Source organism: Phascolarctos cinereus, unplaced genomic scaffold, assembly GCF_003287225.1.
Source record: "Phascolarctos cinereus isolate Bilbo 61053 unplaced genomic scaffold, phaCin_HiC Scaffold_4;HRSCAF=312, whole genome shotgun sequence".
NCBI classification, from domain to species: domain Eukaryota; kingdom Metazoa; phylum Chordata; class Mammalia; order Diprotodontia; family Phascolarctidae; genus Phascolarctos; species Phascolarctos cinereus.
The window spans coordinates 388,709,078-388,732,514 of record NW_027555847.1 but is presented as its reverse complement, the minus strand read 5'-3'; positions in this window follow the sequence as shown (position 1 = coordinate 388,732,514).

The following is a 23,437-nucleotide window of genomic DNA, read 5'->3' as shown; positions in this document are numbered from 1 at the left end:
AAATAAGCAGACAAAGGACTGGTGTGCCCATATTCACCTAGGAAGTCACATATGATATGAAGGAAACCTTGTAGTTGATTTTGTGATGGGCATGAATCTCCCTCCAGACTGAGGCTTTCTCTCTAGTTTCTAGGGCAACAGCTCTAGCAGGAGGAGGCCCCATTCTCCTGACACTGATTATAAATGTAATCAAATCTCTATTATATGTGCTACTTGAGGGGAGAACCTGAAAGTCATTTTAGCTTTGGCTCTGAATGTATTTACCTTCATATTTGTGAATAAGGGCATACCACATGCTTTGGGAATTTACAACATCTCCCAACAAATAATGGAACTAACCTGTGAGATCTGAATCAGGGGGGTTAGCAATCTGCCCAGCTTCTCCATTATGTACCACAGCTCATCTACTTTCCACTCAGCAGTCCATGCTGGGCATCACCAGTAGAGCTTGCCTCCCTCTCCCTAAGCTTTCAGTCTAAGTAAATAATACTTTTACCAAATATAGAGAAGGGTAGAAATGAATGGTTTTGGGGTTAAGCAGCTTCATAGAGCATCAGAGCTCAAGGCTGGTTATATGCAAACTGATACAGTACCAGATACAGATCAATAAAGGAGTGTGTTAGCCTAGCAAAATGAAAGTTGAATTCATATGTTGTATTAGCTGAAAGGGAACTTAGAATTCAACTCATTGTAGGGATAAGGAAACTAAGGCCTGAAACAGTTAAGAGACTTGTTTGTGGTGAGGGTATGTAATTTGGTGCGTGGAATAATCAGACCTGGGATTCAAGTGTCTTCAATGCTTAATTCTCTTTAGAGTACACCAAACACTAGTAAAGAAAGCGGCTAATGGCTTCTTCAGACCCATTGGTATTTGTGTGCAGAGATAGCCTGATCATAGACAAAGAACCCGATGATTCTTTTTGCCATCCATTCTAGCTTCTTCTGGACTGAAGACTCCTAAGAAATACCTGCTGTTGAGTTTATAAGCATTTTTAAAATGCTACCACAAAGCTAAATATGCAGATGTGTTAATGGCATAAGGCAATTAGAGAGATGATTTGTCATAGACAGGGGGATATCAGGGAAGATAAGCATTTTAAGATTTAACATGCCCTTCCCTCATGTAAACAATCAGAACTTTCATGTACAATATCTCTTTACCCAGTCCCAGATATCCATGAAGTAGGCAAAGATACTTATAGTATCATTGTCATCATCATTTTCTAGAGAGAGAAATGGGAAAAAAAATAATGTACATCAAGACTGGAGTAACATGTCAGTAGGAAGGGTGATCATCCCATAAGACCATGGTCTATGTGATTTGAGATTAAAAATGTCATTAAGGCTCCATCCCAACAATATCACTGCAACAAATACCAATCATCTCCACAGAAGGAAAGCTAGCTGAATAGAAGAAGCAAGGTACCCTGAGGGAGAGAGAGGAGGCAGAATGGTTCAGGCAAGTCAAACTATTATTACCACCTCCCCACAGAGCTAGATGGTGATAACTCCAGAACTTGGGCCTAAGGACCCTGGAAGAGTGGCACCCCTCAGACTATAGGCCCTCCTTCAAGCTCAATTCTATCAGAGAATAAGTTCTTGTGGATATGTGGGACTGGGTAACTCTTCTACTGGTTCAATAACTTCTGCCTCCTGAGCAGCCAGAACTACTAACAACCTGGAAAGGAAAGTTCTGGCCACCAGAGGACTTGGCACTATCAGCTCAATGTTGGTGGTGGATATAGTTTTATCAGTGTAAATAGCATTAAAAAAGGACATTTCCATGTGTTTTGCCTTTGGACCTTAAGGCCCATGACACCACCCTTTCTGAATTGCTATTGAAACCTCTTTACATCCCTTTATTAGGATGGGATTTTTTTTTTTTCAGAACAGGTACTGTCTTGCTTTTCTATTTGTATTACTACTGCTTAGCATGGTGCTTTGAACTTATTAAGTACTTAATACATTTTCCTTCCTTCCCTTCCTTCATTTCTTTCTTCCTTCTTTCCTTTGGTCCTTCCTTCTTCCTTCCTTTCTTCTTTCCCTCCCTCAGTTCTTCCTTCCCTCTCCCCTTCTTTCTTTTATTCTTTCCTCCCTCTTCCTTCTTTCCTTCCTTCCTTCCTTCCTTCCTTCCTTCCTTCCTTCCTTCCTTCCTTCCTTCCTTCCTTCCTCCCTTCCTCCTTCCTTCCTTCCTTCCTTCCTTCCTTCCTTCCTTCCTTCCCCCTTCCTTCCTTCCTTCCTTCCTTCCTTCCTTCCTTCCTTCCTTCCTTCCTTCCTTCCTTCCTTCCCTCTTTCCTTCCTTTTCTTCTTCATCCCTAAGAAGGTACCATGGTACCACCTCTGACATTCACTAGCTGTGTGACTATGGGGAAGAACTTAACTTCACTGAGGCCTAGCTTTTTTCAGCTCTTAATAAAGTAACACCTTTAATGTTTAACCAATGGGGTTGTCATGAATCTCAAATGAGATAATATATATAAAGCATTTTGCAAACTATATAATATCGATTGTTATTTTTCCTTTCAGGTTAAATCAGCTCTTCCTATTCCAGGCCCCCATTTTAAAATGAAGATATTCATGACAAGAGAAACACATTAAAGAAGAGAACTTCAGTATAACCTAGTTTAATCAAGCATTTTTCTCCTTTGGCAATATAAATGGACTGGGTTAGGGATGAGGGCTAGGAATAGGAACAGTAACTCTGGAAAAGGCAGAGACAGAGGAGTAGGGGACAGGAAAGACAAAGTTCACCAGCTTCACAATTCTATCTAGACTAGTGATATTATTCATCAAATCATAGTTAACATTGAGGTCAGAATTTGCATGGAAATGATTCATTATCAGTCAGTCTAGTATCCACTATGTCCTCTTTTCATGGACTTGGCAATGAAGTTTTCTCTTAGTTTATCCTTCTGTAAACTGGGACTAATAGGATTTGCCACCACATTGCATGCCTTTAGCAGGAGTAAATGACTGTCTATGGAAGCCACATGAGGGACGGTTATTACAGTGTTAGATGGCTGCTTTACAGACTTTCCTGGATGGATCTGTCAGTTTTTCACCTTTTATAAGCAAGGTGCCTTCATGGATCCATTAGTTACTGCAGGATGTTTGGTTTATTTATGGACAGATCAAAGGCAGGCTTTAATATGAGGGGGAAAAAAAGACTTGCAAAAGGGTAATTGAGAAGGCAGTTTTTGACTCAATATAAGGTACATTACAAGGAGCAAGATTTAGTTCCAATAGAAGGAGGAAGTTTCTACCAGGGAGAACTATTCTCAAGGGGAGGGAGGAATAAAAGGGTCAGCTCTCTGTCACTGGAAGAATTCAGAATCTATATAGTCACCTACAAGCAATGTTTTAATAATAATAATGCTAAAATCTATATAACACATTATAGTTTACAGAATTCTTTATATAACTTCACCTTCAGGCCTCACAAATACTTTGTAAGATAGGTATTAACTCCATTTTACAGAAGAGGAAACTGAGACTCTGAGAAGTTAAGTGATTACCCTATGGTTAAACCAAAAGTACATTTGAGAGGAAGAGTTGAGACCTAGATCTCTTCCTGACTCCATGTCCCATTTCTTTTTTATTATGTCATGCTATCTACTTATGGTATTTTCAGTCAGCCAATAAATATTTATTAAATATCTACTGTATATCAGACACTAAGTTCAGCCCTGGAGATACACAGAAAGCCAAAAAAAAGTCAACCTTTGCCCTCAAAGAGCTCACAATCTAATGGGAGAGACAAAAGCACAACACATACACACACACACAAAAGATACTACCTCTCTCTCTCTCTCCTCTCTTTCTGTCTGTGTCTGTCTCCGTCTGTCTGTCTGTCTCTGTCTTTCTGTCTCTGTCTTTCTCTGTTTGTCTGTCTCTAGCTGGAAAGAAAGAAAGATAGATAGATATGTGTGATGTGTGTTAAGAAATAATTAACAGAAGGAAGACACTAGAATTAAGAATCATTAGGAAAGGCTATCTAGAAATGAGATTTTAGTTGGGATTTGAAGGAAGCCAGGAAACAGAAATGAGGAGGGAGTGTTCTAGACATGAGAGACAGCCAGAAAAAATGCCCAGACCGAAGAGACAGAGTGACTTCTTTGTGGAAGAAGACGAGGCCACTGGTCACTGTAGCAAAGCATGTAAGGGCAGGCGGGGTAAGAAGGCTACAAAGGGAGAGGAGCTAGGTTATGAAGGACTTTGAGGGCTAAACAAAGGATTTTGATTCTGGAGATTGCAGGGCTGGTGCTTTAGGGTAAACACTTTGGTAGCTATATGGAGGATGGACTGGGGTGGCAAGAGACCTGTAGCAAGGCAGACCAACCAACAGGCTATTGAAAGAGTCTACATTTTCACTGAGGGAATCTGATTTCCCCTTTAGGTAGGAGATTGAACTAAGTTGCTCCTAAGCCTTGAGAAAGGCAAATACTTTTTTACATACATTTTTAACACATGGCTGAAGCAGGCAGTGTGGAGCACTTAGAGCATGGTCAGACATCAAAGACGCCAAGGCCATTCACTGCATCCCAGGCCAATAAGGTGTTCGACTTTTGTCTTGCCACTGGACTTTGATGAATCTGGAAGATAGAGTGAGGCTGACAACTTTGAGCAACTTTGCCCCACTTAATTACAATTCACACACGAGTCAAGACATCACTCTGTTATGTCATTAGTGATCCTCTTTGAAAATGAAGAACAAACAATAACAATACAGCAGGCACTATGCTAAGCACTTTACAAATAACTCGTTTGACCCTTGCAAAAGTTCTGTGAGATAGCTGCTATTATCCCCATTTTACAGATGAGGAAACTGAGACATGAAGAGAGAAGGTTAAGTAACTTGCCAAGGGTCACACAATTAGTAAGGCAAATTGGAACTCAGGTCTTTCTAACTCCAGGCCCAGCACTCTAACACCACTTAGCCGCCTAATTCACCTTCAAAGCTGTGATTCCAAAACAGAAGAGTGGCTTTGATCAAAAGGATTTGTCAGCTTGAGGTGTTTATAGGAGGAGATCTTTTAAGGGGACTTTGATCAGAGGAGACAGCATGGCATAGTGGGAAAAGGGCTGGCTGTATAGTCAGAGGATATGGGTTTAAATCCTGTCACTCTCTGCCTATATAACCTTACTTAAGTCACTTAAACAGCCCTGGTCCTCAGTTTCCTTATTGGATAAATGACAGGTTTGAATTAGATGACCTCTAATGTCTTTTTCAACTCTAGATCTGAGGTTTTCTGAGTATGAATAGATAGAAATAGCCGCATTTGTCATAATCTTTGATGGAACTAGGAATTTCTTTCAGCCCTGGTGTGTATTGATTTACTTATTCATAATTAATTGAGTTAAAGGTTTGAGTCTGTGAAAGATAGCAGACAGATATTCTACAGGATCAAATGGAAGAACCAGAGCAAAACCCATGGAGTAGCTGAGCAGTGGAAATGGAACATGGATCATTTGCAATGTAAAGCTTTAGCAAGGAAACAGTCCACTTCCACACCAGGCCCGCATAGCCAGGGAAGTCTTAACACCCCCTTGAATGGCTGTACGGAGGCAGCTGTGGAGTTTCTTGGGCTCCCTCCAATTGAGGAATGATAAGTACCCAGGGAGGAAGGATATGTTAATGATCAAAAGCAGGAGTGAACTTTTATGAGCTCCGGAACCAGTGGCAAGAGTTGTAGGACCTCGCTTTCTAGAAAGGAGAAAAACCTGCGTTTTTTTACCAAGACGGCAGAGCTGCAAAGAAGACATCTGTGATTCTCCTACTACTGAGAGCAGTTATACTGGAGAGGTCCCTAGGAAGGGGCTTGCCTTTCTACCAGCCAAAAGAGCAGACTTTCCTTTTAGTGGAGCCCCAGACCCTGAAAAGAGTGTTAGAAGTTCCAAAACCTGCTTTACTTCCCTAAGGAAGAAAGGAGATGAGGAAGATGGACATGAAGAGGGGATCATTTAGCAACCTGAAATGGCTTCCATCAAAGAGAACCTCAAACAAAGTGTGAATCGGGTATATTAGAGTAGGGATTTTTAACCTTTTCTGTTTTACGGCCCCATTTGGCAGGCTGAGGGAGCCTCTGGACTCTTCAGAGAGTAATTTTTAGAGCTAACAATTGAAAGAAATGATAAATTTAAGTTGGAAGTTAGTAAAAATAAAGATGTAACTTTCACGTCTCGTAAGCTTGAAATCTGAACTGCTTTTTTGGTTGGAATTTAGATTTAGGGAGAGACCTAAATGAAGAATCAGAGACTATATATTTATTTCAATTATACATAGAATGGTGACAAAATTTAGCACATTACAGGATCGTACAAAAACTATGCATATATTTGAAGGAGTTAGCAATAACTTTTTCTACATTACAAAGCAATAAAATTTGGAATAACATTAGCAAAGATTATAATGGAAACATTAAAAAGATTGTTTTAAAAAGAAAGATAAGAGATTTTAAAAGATGATGACAATAATACCACATAAAAGAATATTACCTAATGGTAATATTTAAAGGTTTGAAAAATGTTTTAAAATATTATCTCATTCAATACTCACAACAACTTTGGGTGGTGGGGGAGGGTATTATTATTATTCCAATTGTACTGATAAGGAGATTGAGGCAGATAGAACTTCAGTGAGCTGCTCAAGGTCACAGAACTAATGTCTGAGGTGGGATTTACCTCTGGCCCGGTAGTTGCTTCTTTTAAAAAACAAACAAATAAATAATGAGATAAATATGTACCAGCTTTTAATTTTTCTAATTTATTTTTGGTTTATGGAATAAAACAAGCATTTCCAAAACATAGCACAATAAAAAAAATTACCCATGGAACTGAAAATCTACTATGTATAACTTGCTATTCATTTCAAATATGCAACAAAATTATCACGTACATTTCTTTTTTTCTTGTTTTTCTTCCCCACCACCTTCACCTCCCTCCTTAGAGATGGCTACCATTAGACTTAGATAGATAGATAGATAGATAGATAGATAGATAGATAGATAGATACATAAATAGATAGATAGATAGATATGTAAAATTACTATTTATCAGTTCTTTCTCTGGATGCAGATATGAGCTTTATTCATATGTAATTTATAATTAATTTGATAATTATAATATATAAATAACTTATTTGTTCAAAGTTATAATTAAAACAACATTACTGTTATTGTATATGATGTTCTCTTGGTTCTGCTCATTTCATTATTCATTATTTCATTCAAGTCTTTCCATGTTTTTTCTAAGACGATGGAGCTCCTCATTTCTTTTTTTTAAATTAATTCATTTCTTTTTAGTTTTCAACATTCACTTCCACAAGATTTTGAATTTCAAATTTTCTCCCTATCTCTCCCCTCCTCCCACCCCAAGATGGTGTGCATTTTAAATTCCCCTTCCCCAAATCTGCCCTCCTTTCTATCAACTCCCCCCCCCATCTTATCCCCTTTCCCTTCTAGTTTCCTGTAGGGAAGAATAGATTTCTATACCCCATTGCCTGTATATCTTATTTCGCAGTTGTATGTAAAAACAATTTTTAATTTTTTTTTCAAAATTTTGAGTTCCAATTTCTCTCCCTTCCTCCCTCCCCATCCACCTTCATTGAGAAGGCAAGCAATTCGATATAGGCTATACATGGGTAGTCATGCAAAACATTTCCACAATAGTCATGTTGTAAAAGACTAACTATACTTCATTCCATCCTATCCTGCCCCCCATTTATTCTATTCTCTCCTTCACCCTGTCCCTCCTCAAAAGTGTTTGCTTCTGATTACCCCCTCTCCCAATCTGACTGCTCTCCTATTCCCTTCCCCCCTATTTTCCTGTAAGGTAAGATAGATTTCCATACCCAATTGACTGTGTAATTTATTCCTTCCTTAAGCCAAATATGATGAGAGTAAGATTCACTCATTCCCTCTTACCTTCCTCCAATGTAAAAGTTTTTTCTTATCTCTTTCATGAGAAAATTTACCCTATTCTATATCTCCCTTTCTCCTTCTCCCAGTATAATCCTCTCTCATCCCTTAATCTTATTTTTTAGGTAGTATTCCTTCATATTCAACTCACCCTGTGCTGTCTGTATACATACATACATACATACATATATACATATATACATACATACATATGCACATACATACATATATATATACATATATATTCTTTCCAACTACCTTAATACTGAGAAAGGTCTCATGAGTTACAAATATCATCTTTCCATGTAGGAGTGTAAACAGTTCAACTTTAATAAGATCCTTATGATTTCTCTTGAGTTTTTACCTTTTCATGCTTCTCTTGAGTCTTTAAAAGTCAAATTTTTTATTCAACTCTCATCTTTTCATCAGGAATGCTTGAAAGTCCTCTATCTCATTGAATATCCTTTTTTTTTCTCCTGAAGGATTATACTCAGTTTTGCTGGGTAGGAAATTCTTGGTTTTAACCATAGCTCCTTTGACCTCTGGAATATCATATTCCAAGCCCTCCAATACCTTAATATAGAAGCTGTTAAATATTTTGTTATCCTGATTGTGTTTCCACAATACTTGAATTGTTTCTTTCTGGTGGCTTGCAATATTTTCCCCTTGACCTGGGAACTCTGGAATTTGGCAATAATTTTCCTAAGAGTTTTCCTTTTGGGAATCTCCTTCAGGAGGTGATAGGTGGATTCTTTCAATTTCTGTTTTACTCTGTGTTTCTAGAATATCAGGGCAGTTTTCCTTGATAATTTCTTGAAAGATGATGTCTAGGTAATATTTTTTTCCCATGGCTTTCAGGTAGTCCAATAATTTTACAATTATCTCTCCTGGATCTATTTTCTAGGTCGTTGTTTTTTTCCAATGAGATATTTCAAATTGTCTTCTATTTTTTCATTCTTTTGGTTTTGTTTTATACTTTCTTGATTTCTCATAGTGTCATTAGCTCCCAATTGCTCCACTCTCATTTTTAAGGAATCATTTTCTTCAGTGAGCTTTTGGACCTCCTTTTCTATTTAACCAATTCTGCTTTTTAAGACATCCTTCTCCTCATTTGGCTTTTTGGACCTCTTTTGCCATTTGGCTTAGTCTATTTTCTAAGGTGTTATTTTCTTCAGTATTTTTTGAGTCTCTTTTAGCAAGTCATTGACTCATTTTTCATGATTTTCTTGCATCACTCTCATTCCTCTTCCTAATTTTTCCTCTACTTCTCTTAACTTGCTTTCCAAAATCCTTTTTGAGCTCTTTCATGGCTTTAGACCAATTCATACCTTTTTTTTAAAAAAAAAAAAACTTTGGATATAGAAGCTTTGACTTAGTTGTCTTCTTCTGGTTTTGATCTTCCCTGTCACCAAAGTAACATTCTGTAGTCTGAGGTTTTTTTTGTTTGTTTATTTGTTTGTTCGTTTGTTTGTTCATGTACCCAGCCAATTACTTGACTTTTTAACTGTTTGTTAAGGGAGGGCTCTGCTTCCAGTATGGAGAATGTATTGTCCTAAGCTTCAGGGTTTTTTAGAGATACTTCTAGGTATCTGCAAATTTTCAGTTCTTCCAAGGTGGTATGATCAAAGGTGAGGTGTTACTCCTTTCTTGGCCTGTGCTCTGGTCTATGAGGGACCACAAGCACTCTTCTGCCTTGGAACTGTGAGGAGAATTCCCTTTCTACTACTACCACAAGCTGCACCATGCCAGTGCTCCTCCTTGCTCCAGGACAACCATCCAGGACTGTTACCTAGATCCAGACATGGGCAAAGCAAGAAAATCCTGCCTCAGCACCGGCAAAGAAACCCCTGCAATCCTCCTCTGATCAGCTGCTTGATGCCCCCACCCTCTGTGGGATGAGAGGTCTACAAGCAGCCCCCACTCCAGCCACAACCAGGGGACTGCCCAAGAACTGGGGTTCGACTGCACTCCTCTCTCACCCAAGTCTGACAGACCTTTAGTACTGACCTCGTAAACTGTCTTTGGCATTTGTGGGTTGAGAAGTCTGGAAACTAACACAGTTGCCAGTGATTCAGTCCCCTGAGGCCTGCTTCAGGTTCACTGAAGCCAAGTCTTTGTCTGCGTGGTCCATGCTGAACTCTGTTCCTCTCCCAGGCTGGCACAACAAACCTTTCCCATCAACCATCCAGGTTGTTTTGGGTTGTAAATGTGTTTCACTCTGTTTTGTTTGTGTGTGTGTGTATGTGTGTGGGTGTGTGTGTTCTCCTGCTCTACAATTTGCTTAGAGCTATTTTTTTACAGGTATTTTGAGGGGTTTGAGGGAGATCTCAAGCAAGTCACTGCTTTTGCTCTGCTGTCTTGGCTCCATCCCCATCTTCTTTTTTTATACTAGGGTAATATTTCACCACAATTATATACCACAACTTGCTTGGCCATTCCTCAATTGATGGCCATCACTATAATTTCCAATTCTTTGCCACTACAATAAGAGCTGTTATAAATATTTTAGAACACAGAGGTTCTTTTTCCTTTTTCCCTATTTATCTTTGGAAATAGACCTACAGTGGTATTGCTGAGTCAAAGGGTATAGGTAGTATAATAACTCTTTAGGCATAATTCCAGATTGCTCTCAGACTGATCTCAGATTGGATCAGTTCACAATTCTACCAACAATAAAGTAGTGTCCCAATTTTTCCATATCCCTTCCAACATTTGTCACTTTCCCCTTCAATTATTTTAGACAATCTGGAAGGTGTAAAATGATATCTCAAGGTTGTTACAATCTGCATTTCTCTAGTCAATAATGATTTAAAGCATTTTTTCATATGACAAATTGTTTTGAATCTTTATTGTAAAACTTCCTGTTCATATCTTTTGATCATTTATCAATTGGGGAATGACTCATGTTCTTATGGATTTGACAAAATTTTTAAACATATTTTTGATATGATACCTTTATCTGATGAACTGTCTGTAAAAGTGTTTTCCCAATCTTGTGCTTTCCTTCTGATCTTGGGTACATTTGCTTTATTTGTACAAAAACCTTTTAATTTAATGTAATGAAATTATCCATTTTACACCTAACTTTGCTTTCTATTTCATTTATTCATAACTTTTTCACCCATGTATATCTGATAAATAATAAGTTCCATATTCTTCTAATTTTCTTGCAATAGTTCTCTTTACAACAATGTCATGTATCCATTTTGACCTTTTCTTGATAAATGGTATAAGATATTGGTTTATGCCCAGTTCGTGACATACTGTTTTTCAGTTTTCATAACAATGTTTACCAAATGATTAATTCTAATCCCAAAATCTTAAGTCTGTATGCTTGTCAAATAAAAGATTATTATGTTTATTTAGTGCTGTAAATTGTGTCTACTCTGTTCCATTGATCTACCTTTCTATTTCTTAGCCAGTACCTTACAGTTTTGATAATTACTGCCTTATTCTATAGTTTGAGATGTGGTACTGCTACACCTCCTTCCATTATAAATATGTGTGTGTATACACACACACACACACACACACACACACACACACACACACATATATGTATATATATATATATATATATATATATATATATATATATATATATGAATATGGATATATACATTAGTTTAGGTAAAATTGTCATTTTTATTATATTGGTCCTGCCTACCCATGAATGATTAATATTTCTTCAATTATTTAATGTGATTTCATTCATATAAAAAGTTTTTTTTAATATAATTGTGTTTATGTAGTTCTTGGGTTTGTTTTGGCAGGTGTGCTGCCAGGCATTTCATACTGTCTAGAGTTAAATTAAATGAGGTATCTTTTACGTCTCTTCTTCAAGGGTTTTATTTGTGATATGTAGGAATGTTGATGATTTATATGAATTTTCTTTATGTCCTGATATTTTGCTAAAAATTATTGTTTCAGCTAACTTTTTAGTTGAGTATTTGGGATTTTTCAAGTATGTCATCATAGCTTCAAAAAGAGATAGTTTTATCACTTCATTCCCTATTCTGATTCATTTAATTTATTTTTCTTCTCTTATTGCTTTTCTGGGATTTCCAAAACAATATTGAAGAATATTGGTGATAGTGGGCATCCCTGTTTCATTCAAGAACCAGTTCTTAGAAACAAATCCATCACTCAGGTCATTTAAAAAAAACAATTCGTCTTGCTTAAAGGTGCTAGAACAGGCGCTATGCATTGATTCAAAGAAATCTGTTTAAGGTAAGAGCTGAAATAAATAAGATAGAATTTTTTTATTACTTGAAAAACTTAAAAAAGGTGTTGCTCCTTTGAAAAAGAATAAAATTGACAAGCATTACCAAATTTAATATTTGAAAGACATGCCAATCAATAATATTACAAATAGAAGTTAAAAATAAAAAATAACTTAAGAATATAATATCACTATCTATAATTAGATAAGAATATCATATAGCAGCTATATTCTTACAAACCACACAATTTAAAGGAAATAGATTTTATACACACACACACACACACACACACACACACACAAATTGCCCAAGATATAGGAAATGAATAATTTAAAGAGATAAATTTCTGTGGAAGGAAATATTGTATTTAAAACACACCTGGTTTAGATGATTTCACAGTAGAATACTTTCAAACTTACAGACATATAATCTCTATGTTACACAGATTGTTCATAATTAGAGAAAGTGGACAGTATCCAATACTTTGAATTGAATATATTATATATTATATGTATACATATATATATGCAATATATATATATATAATATATGTGTGTGTGCATACATATGTATGTACATATATATATATATATATATATATATATTTTTTTTTTAAATCAGAAAAGGATATCACTAAAAAGAAAATGACAAATGTCAGTGACTATAAATGCAAAAATACTAGCTTAACTAAGAGAATACATCATTACATCAATTCATGATGAAGCAGTACTTATGTCAGGCTATATAAGCCCAATTAAAATATCAGAATGGTAAAAGAACATTTGAGTTTTTTGTTTGTTTGGGTGGGCTTTTTTTGTGGGGGGGAGGCTCATATGCATACATTAAAAAAACTTTTGATAAAATTCAACATTCATGACAAATAGACTAATACAGACCAGAGATTTTTTAAAAATGTTTATCTCAAGACAAAGATTTACAAAATGGAGAAATGTTATTCCTAGTCCCAACAACAAGAAAAAAGCAAGTTGGTCAGTTCTTGTCTCTTTTACTTGAGATAATATTGAAAATACTTGAAATTGGAAAAAAAATTAAGGAATTAATATTTGAAGATATCAAAAGGTTTATAAATAACATGATAGTGTATAGAGAAAATTGAACCATTTCAACAAGAAAAGTAATACACATAATGAGTTAAAAAAATCACAACACAAATGATCAACTGGATAAAATTTTTTATTCTTTGTCATTAATGATAAAAATAGAGAAAATTATTTTGTAATGACAATTCAAATATTTGGGAATTAACTTATCTAGGCATATATAAAATTCCTATGTCAGAAGAATCAAAATAACTAGAAGAATATTAAATGTCCATGGATGGGTCAGATTATTGTACTAAAAATGACAATTCTTCAAATTTATAGGTTTAATACAATATTGATCGATACAAAAGCTTCTTTACAGAAACAGATATTAATTATAATAGTCTTATATGGAAAACTAAGCAGGAATATTAAAGGGGCATACTGAAGAAAAAAGCTCATATTCCCTTCAAAAATAACAACAACATCAGGGAAATAGAATGGATATTCTAGCCATCAAAGCTACTACATAAAGAAGGTTGAAATTTGATAAATCTTTAGTAAAAATAGTAATTATTGTTATTATTAAAATTTTTTAAAGTTTAAATTGGGGAAAAGATATATTTTAAAGAACTTGGGAAATTTATTTGCCTGTTTTCAGAAAAGGAATTTAACCCATATCTTATATCATATATACTTGTACACGTACATAATATGTATTCATTATAATCACATAAAGAAAAGCCAGTGTGAAAAAATGGCTAAAGAATACTGATTCTTAATTGAAGGGAAAAGTTGCAAAAAAAAGATATTTTATGCATTAAAATGAATAATTCAAGTGTAAATAGTTAAAGAAGTATAATTATTTGTGCTGATGTTTATTCCTAGGATAGGAGAAAGAGAACGTTCCCTTGTTGAAAATTTAAAAACAATTTAAAATTAAAAAAAAAGAGCTAGCTTCACTCCAAAGGCAGCTCTGTGTCACAGTGGATAGAGTGCTGATCCTGGAGTCAGGAAGATCTGTGTACAAAGCCACCCTCAGATAATGACTAGCTGTGTGACTCTGGAAAATCACTGCCTACCTCAGTTTCCTTGGGAATAATGATAGTATGTACCTCCCAGGAATGTTATAAGGATCGACGAGATAGTTCTAAAGTGCTTAACACGGTGCCTAATACATAGTGCTTCATTTTGATCTTAGCCTTTAGCCTCCACTCACTTCCTGCTCTCTTTCCCCTCTGTTCCTGAAGGCTATTTGCATGGAGCCCTCCTCTCTGTGTCACTGCAGACTATAGCTTTCCTTAGCTTAGTCACTTGAAAATGCCTCAGAAAATTTGTTAACGGCTAAATAAGTATCAACCAGAAATGTCTGATCCTTTCCTAGACCTCAGCTTAGTATCTAGTGCCTCTTAATCCCTGGCCCAGCCCAGCCCATATATTTAAGGAACTAAAGTGAGTAGGGCTGGCCACTTTCTCCTTGTTAATGAGAAATAGCCACATTTGGGCTGGAAGGTTGGATGGCCTACCAAGTAAATGGAAGTAGATGACACAATCTGATTTTTTTTTTCCTTTCTGACCTGCATCAAAGCTTCACATTTCCAGAATCATAGTTTGCCTAAGGTATTATGAGAGAGTTGGGTGAAATGCCTCTTCCTAAAACACAAATATATCTGGAAGGGGTAATGGGTTACATTACCTTCAGAGGGGTCAGCTTTGAAGGGCTTATCAAAAGTAATCCTATAAATCCCTGATGGAGTTTAACAAACTCAATATTTTCAAAACTCAATAGGTCACCTTTTCTCAAAAATGCACGTCCAAACCTATTTCTGTAAAACTAGTCAACCAGGCACAAAATCTAAGGGCTTTCTTTGCCTTTCCCCACCTTCTTCATCTCCACCCCACTCCTAATTCTATGATAAATCATACTGATTCTACTACAGCATCAACTCTCAATTTGTCCAGTCCTTTCTCTTCCCTCTCCTAGTTCATTCACTCCTAGTTTATCCATACCTCCCTTTGTATCTCCTTCTAACTGTAACTCTACCTTGTCTTGTAGACTTCCTATCTAGCCTACATATTGCTGCCACATTAAACTTAATTCATGATTAGAAGCAGTGTGGCTTAGTTGATTACAAAAATAATAATCTATGGAGTTAGGAAAACCTGCATTCAAGTTATATCATGGATACTTAAAAGAGCCCTGTAGCTCCTCCTTGTGTAGCTCCTCCACCTTGTGATTAATGCCATGTGACTTTGGGCAATTCTCTTGACTTCCCTGTGCCTCAGTTTTCTCAAGTGTAAGATGAAGGAGTTGGACTAGATGGTTTCTGAGTTTCTTTCTAGCTCCAGCTCTATAGTCCTATGACCCAGTGGCCATGTGATCTTGTCTTTTAACTCCTCCCACAACCTTTTTGTTGTTGTTGTTCAGTCATTTTTTCAGTCTTGTCCTACTCTTTTTTTTTTTGCTTTTTGGTGAGGCAATTGGGGTTAAGTGACTTGCCCAGAGTCACATAGCTAGTTAAGTGTCAAGTGTCTGAGGCCAGATTTGAACTCAGATCCTCCTGACTCTAAGGCTAGAGCTCTATGCACTGAGCCACCTAGCTGCCCCTAGTCTTGTCCTATTCTTCATGACCCCATTTAGTGTTTTCTTGGTAAAGACAGTGGAATAGCTTACCGTTTCCTTCTCCACCTCATTTTACAGATGAGGAAACTGAGGCAAACAGGGTTAAGTGACTTGCCCAGGATCACTCAGCTAGTAACTGTCTGAGGCCATATTTGAACTCAGTTTTCCTGACTGCAGGTCTGGCACTCTTTCCACTGTGCCACCTAGCTGCCCCACAAGTGCCCTAGGCTACTTTTTACGAAAATAAATTGCCGAATATTTATTGACTTCTGCTTCTGGGAGCCAAGATGGTGGAGTGAAAAGGTAGTTGCTCTCACTCTCCCTATCAACCTCTGAAAACCCAGAAAATATTACCCCAGTAAAAAAACCTTGAAACACCTGAAGTAGAAGAAAGACAGGGAGCAGCAGTACAGCAGCCCAGCAAACGGTCTCCCAGTGCCTCAGCAAAAATAAGGGAGGCAGAACTACAAGGGTCCCCAGTCAGATAAGTAGCCAAGGGCATTCATCTGAAAGGAAGTGGAGAAAACAACCTAAAGGCTTCCTAAAGCCCTGGCCTTGCTGATTCCAACCCAACACCAGGTGAGCTGTCAGAGCCCTGCAGCCTCCAATTATGAAGAAATCCTGAAGCCCAGGTGGTAGAGCAGGCAAACACCAACACCTGGACCTCTGAGTGCCTCAGTGAGGGTGGGCTGAACCGGTGGAAATCAGCTCAGAAAACCACCAGGTGCCTGGGCACTCCACCACAAAGGAATCTCCCTCCCAGTGCATTAGCAGAAATGAGGGAGACAACACTGCAGGGGGCCCCAGGCAGATAAACACCCTGCAGCACCCATCTAAAAGGAGCTGAAGAAAGCTAAAGGAAAGGAAAAGCAGGCAACCTAGAATTGCCTGAAAGTTCCAGCCTTGCTGATTCCAGCCCAACACAAGGTAAGCTGCCAGAAACCTACAGCCTCCAATTGCCAGCATAAGAGGCCCCAGCACAAAAGCCAGTGACCAAGACCTAGGCTCCCAACACAAGAAGCTTGGGTCAGTACCCTCTGTTCCCTAGCAGGAGAGCTCAATCTCTATAAAGGCCAGGGAATAAAGAAACACCATGAGTAAAAAGAAATGTACCATAGATTCATATATGAGAAGAGTGAAGATCAAGACAGAAATTCTGAAGAGGACAACATTGTCAACAAACCCACATCTGCAACAACAAAAGGGAATATGAACTGGTCTGAAGCCCAAAAAGCCTTCTTAGAAGAGCTCAAGAAGGATTTTAATAGTCAAATGAGAGAGGTAGAAGAGTCCTTCAAAAATACAATTGGCCAATTGGAAAAAAAATACACTGAAGAAAACAAGTCCCTAAAAAACACAATTGGCCAATTGAAGAAGGAAGGACAAAAACTAACAGAAGAAAACAATCTGTTAAAAACTAGAATTGGACAAATGGAAACTAATGTCTCTATGACAGAGCAAGAATCAGTCAAATACAAAAACAAAAAAATGAAAAAATAGATGAAAATGTAAAATACCTCATCAGTAAAACAACTGACCTGGAAAATCAACTCAGGAGAGACAATTTAAAAATTATTGGACTACCTGAAAACCATGATGAAAAAAAAAAGAGCCTGGACAGTATCTTTCAAGAAATAGTAAAGGAAAACTACCCAGAAGTCCTAGAACCAGAAGGGAAAACAACCATAGAAAGAATCCACTGATCACCACGTGAAAGAGATCCCAAATTGACAACACCAAGGAATACAATAGCAAAATCCAAAATTACCAGATGAAAGAAAAGGTGCTGCAAGCAGCCAGAAACAAACAATTTAAATATCATGGAACCACAGTCAGCATTACAGAGGACCTTGCAGCTTCTACATTAAAAGACCGCAGGGCATGGAACATGATATTCCATAAGGCAAAGTTGGCTTGGAATGCAGTCAAGGATCAATTACCCAACAAAAATGAGGACCATTTTTCAAGGGAGGAGGTGGATATTCAACAAAATAGGACACATTCAAATTTTACTGATAAAAAGAACATAGCTCAACAAAAAATTTGATCTTCAAGTACAGGACTCAAGAAGGACTTATAATGTTAAATGGGACAGAAGGATACAGTATGTTGTTGGGGGGGGTGTTTAAATCCCTACAAAGGAATATGAGACTTACAACCCTTGAGAACTGTATTATTGTTACACCTTGTTAAAGGAGTATACATAAAGAGGGTGGATATTAGTTGACTTTGATGTAATGATAAAAAAAATCTAATCAAGTGGGTTAAATGGATCCAAATAAGTGGATCAATCTGATCTTAGAAAATGTACTGAGAAAGGAGGAGGCAGACAAGGGTAAATTACATTACAGGAAAAGACACAAAATCCTATTACAGCAGAGGGAAAGAAGGGGGGGGGAAGCATTGTTTGAACCTTACTCTCATCAGATTTGGCTAAAGAAGGGCATAATATAATCAGTTAGGTATAGAAGTCTAACTTGCCTTATAGGCAGTAGGAGGGAAAAAGGGAAAGAAAAGGGGGGGAAGAAGGGAGGGAAGAAGCAGTAAGACTAAAGGGGAAGAAAAGGGAAAGGGATAATAAAAGGGAGGACTGAAGGAGGTGGTGGTCAAAAGCAAAACACTAGTGAAGGGAAAGGAAAAAGGAGAAAGAAAAGCATAAATGGGGGAAAAAGGATGGAGAAAAAGACACAGATAGTAATCATAACTGTGAATGTGAATGGGATGAACTCTCCCATAAAACAGAAAGATTGCAGAAATGGATTACAAATATGTTGTTTACAGGAAACACATTTGAAAAAGAGTGACACATACAGGGTAAAGGTAAAAGGCTGGAGCAGAATATATTATGCTCAGCTGAAGTAAAAAAAGCAGGGGTAGCAATCCTGATCTCAGACAAAGCAAAAGCAAAAATAGATCTAATCAAAAGGCACCAGACAATGAAGTAATAATCATTACTAAACATATATGCACCAAATGGTATAGCATCCAAATTCTTACAGGAGAAGTTCAGGGAGTTACAGGAAGAAATAGACAGCAAAACTATACTAGTGGGGGACCTGAACCTCCCTCTCTGCACTAGATAAGTCTAACCACAAAATAAACAAGAAAGAAGTTAAGGAGGTGAATAGAACATTAGAAAAGTTAGGTATGATAGACCTCTGGAGAAAACTGAATGGGGATAGAAAGGAATATACTTTTTTCGCAGTACATGGCACATACACAAAAATTGACCATGTACTAGGGCATAAAAACCTCACAATCCAATGCAGAAAGGCAGAAATATTAAATGCATCCTTTTCAGATCATGATGCAATAAAATTATGTAATAAAGGGCCATGGAAAGATAGACTAAAAATAATTGGAAACTAAATAATCTAATCCTAAAAAATGATTGGGTCAAACAACAAATCATAGAAACAATCAATAATTTCATTCAAGAGAATGACAATAATGAGACAACATACCAAAACTATGGGATGCAGCAAAGCAGTTCTTAGGGGAAGTTTTATCTCTAAATGCTTACATAAATAAAATAGAAAAAGAGGAGATTAATGAATTGGGCATACAACTAAAAAACTAGAAAAAAACAAATTAAAAATCCTCAACTAAACACCAAATTAGAAATATTGAAAACCAAAGGAAAAATTAATAAAATTGAAATTAAGAAAACTATTGAACTAATAAATAAAACTAAGAGCTGGTTTTGAAAAAACAATAAAATAGATAAGCCTTTGGTTAATTTAATTAAAAAAAGAAAGAAGAAAACCAAATTACTAGTATCAAGAATGAAAAGGGTGAAGCTACCACCAAGGAAGAGGAAATTAAAACAATAATTAGGAATTATTTTGCCCAACTATATGCCAACAAATTTGACAATCTTAGTGAAATGGATACATATTTACAAAAATATAAATTGCCCAGATTAACCGAAGAGGAAGTAAAATACTTAAATAACCCCATCTCAGAAAAAAAATTGAACAAGCCATTGATGAACTCCCTAGGAAAAAATCTCCAGGGCCAGATGGATTTACATGTGAATTCTATCAAACATTTAAAGAACAATTAATTCCAATACTATATAGACTATTTGGGAAAATAGGTGAAGAAGGAGTCTTACTTCTTTTATGATACAAATATGGTATTGATACCTAAACCAGGAAGAGTCAAAATAGAGAAAGAAAATTATAGACCAATTTCTCTAATGAATATAGATGCAAAAATTTTAAACAAAATACTAGCAAGTAGATTGCAGCAACTTATCACAAGAATAATACACTATGACCAGGTAGGATTTATACCAGGAATGCAGGGTTGGTTCAATATTAGGAAAACTATCAGCATATTGAGCATATCAACAACAAAACCAGAAACCACATGATCATCTCAATAGATGCAGAAAAAGCTTTTGATAAAATACAAACCATTCCTATTAAAAACACTAGAAAGCATAGGTATAAATGGAGTCTTCCTTAAAATAATAAGTAGCATCTATCTAAACCTTCAGCAACCATTATATGTAATGGGGACAGGCTAGAAGCATTTCCAATAAGATCAGGGTGAAACAAGGATGTCCATTATCACCACTGTTATTCAATATTGTACTGGAAACCTTAGCTTTAGCAATAAGAGAAGAAAAAGAAATTGAAGGCATTAGAATAGGCAAAGAAGAAACAAAGCTATCACTCTTTGCAGATGACATGATGATATACTTAGAGAATCCTAGAGAATCAAGTAAAAAACTACTTGAAATAATAAACAACTTTAGCAAAGTTGCAGGCTATAAAATAAACCCACATAAATCATCAGCATTTCTATATATTACCAACAAAGCCCAACAGCAAGAGATAGAAAGAGAAATCCCATTTAAACTTACTGTAGACATTATAAAATATTTAGTCTACCTCCAAACAAACCCAGGAACTCTATGAACACAATTACAAAACACTTTTCACACAAATAAAATCAGATCTAAATAATTGGAAAAACATCAGTTGCTCATGGGTAGGCTGAGCTAATATAATAAAAATGACAATCCTACCTAAGCTAATTTACTTATTCAGTGCCATACCAATCAAACTACCAAGAAATTATTTTGTAGAGTTAGAAAAAATAATTACAAGATTCATTTGGAAAAACAAAAGGTCCAGAATATCAAAGGAACTAATGAAAAGAAATGCAGGGGAAGGTGGCCTAGCAATTCCAGATCTTAAATTGTATTATAAAGCAGCAATCATCAAAACTGCTTGGTACTGGCTAAGAAATAGGGAGGTGGATCAGTGGAATAGGTTAAATATGCAAGACACAGTAGTCAATGACTATAGTAATCTATTATTTGATAAACCCAAAGACCCCAGCTTCTGGGATAAGAACCCACTCTTTGAAAAAACTAGGGAAAACTGGAAAAGAGTATGGCAGAAACTAGGCATAGACCCAAATCTCACACCATATACCAAAATAAAGTCAAAATGGGTTCATGACTTAGATATAAAGGCTGATACCATAAGTAAACTGGGAGAACAAGGAATAGTTTACCTATCAGATCTATGGAGAACAGAAGAATTCATGACCAAACAGGAGATAGAGAACATTATGAAAAGCAAAATGGATAATTTTGATTACATTAAATTGAAAAGTTTTTGCACAAACAAAGCCAATGCAACTAAGATTAGAAGGAAGGTAGAAAATTGGGAAAGAATTTTTACAACCAGTCTCTCTGATAAAGGCCTCATTTCTAAAATATAGAGAATTAAGACAAATTTATAAGAACACAAGCCATTCCCCAATTGATAAATGGTCAAAGGATATGAACAGACAGTTCTCAGATGAAGAAATTAAAGCCATCTATAGTCATATGAAAAAATGCTCTAAATCATTATTGATTAGAGAAATGCAAATCAAAACAACTCTGAGGTACCACATCACACCTATCAGATTGGCCAACATGACAAAACAGGAAAATGATAAATGTTGGAGAGATGTGGGAAAATTGGAACAAATACATTGTTGGTGGAGTTGTGAAATGATCCAACCATTTTGGAGAACAATTTGGAACTATGCCCAAAGGGCTACAAAAATGTGCATACCCTTTTATCCAGCAATGGCACTTCTAGAGCTATATCCCAAAGAGATCAAACAAATGGGAAAAGGACCCACACATACAAAAATATTCATAGCATCTCTTTTTGTGGTGGCAAAGAATTGGAAATTGAGAGGATGCCCATCAATTGGGGAATGGCTGAGCAAGTTGTGGTATATGAATGCAATGGAATACTATTGTTCTATAAGAAATGCTGAACAGGCTGACTTCAGAAAAACCTAGAAAGACCAATATGGTCTGATGCTAAGTGAAGTGAGCAGAACCAAGAGGACTTTGTACACAATAACAGCCACGTTATGCAATGACTAAGATTGTTAAACTGAACCCTTCTCAGCATTCCAAGGATCTAAGACACTTCCAGAGGCCTCAGGATGGAAAATGCTGTCCAAATCCAAAGAAATAACTATGGAAGTTGAATCGCTGTCACTTATTTTTACCTTCTGTTGAGTTTTGTTTCATCTTTCTGATGGTTCCTCCTATTGGTTTTAATTTTTACTTACAACTTCACTAATGTGAAAATCTGTTTCATGGGTATGCAAATGTAAAGCCTATATCAGATTGTGTACCATCTTGGGGAGGAAGGGGGAGAAAAATTTTCAACTCAAAAGCATATGGAAGTGATTGTTGCTAAATCAAAATAAATCAATAAATTAAAAAAAAAAAAGAAAAAAAAAAAAAAATAAATTGACAAGAAGGTCCATTGGTGTATTGGTGAAGTAAGTTCCTCACTGTTAGCCCCCTACATAATGAAATCACAGGCCTAGTTTAAAAAACAAAAAGTCTTTCATTTACATAAAGCCTTATGGTTTATAGAGTAATTTTCCTTATATAACCCTGTAAATTGGGTAGTCCAATGGCATTATAGTCATTTTAAAAATGAAGAAGTTGAAGGTAAGGGCAGTGAAACACTTGCCATCATTACACAGACAATGAAGCAGAGGCTGGATGTGAAACTGGTTGTCTCCTGCTATGTCCAGTGCTCTAATATATTATACTGGTCAAACTCCAAATGCCTCTTTGCCTGCCTCTTAGTTCTCTACTGAATTAAGTATAAACTCATTAGCTTAACATACAGTGCTGTCCACCTCACCTTTCTGGCCTTGTGTCCTTTTTCTATAACCCCCACATTAGCCAAATAAAGCCTCTAACCTCTCCTTGAACATTTTTCTGTGTACCTTTTCTTCTTGCTTATGGTATATATTCCATGCCTCTGACTTTCCCAATTGTTTAAATTTCACTTATCCTTCAAGTTCTAATATCATCTCCATGAAATCTTGAGTGATTCCTCATTTGAAGGTATCCCCTTCTTTAAACGTTCAATGCAATGTATTTATGCCTCTTGTATCTTTATTGCAATCTACTTTTTAATTGAGATACTTATGTATGTGCCTTAGGAGATACTCATGTATATCAAATGTGTATATTTGATCTGCAAGCTCATAGATTCCATGCAAGTAGGAAACATGTCTTAGCTCTGTGTTGCCCATAGTACCTAGTCAAGTACTTCACAAATAATTGGCAATCAATAAATGTTG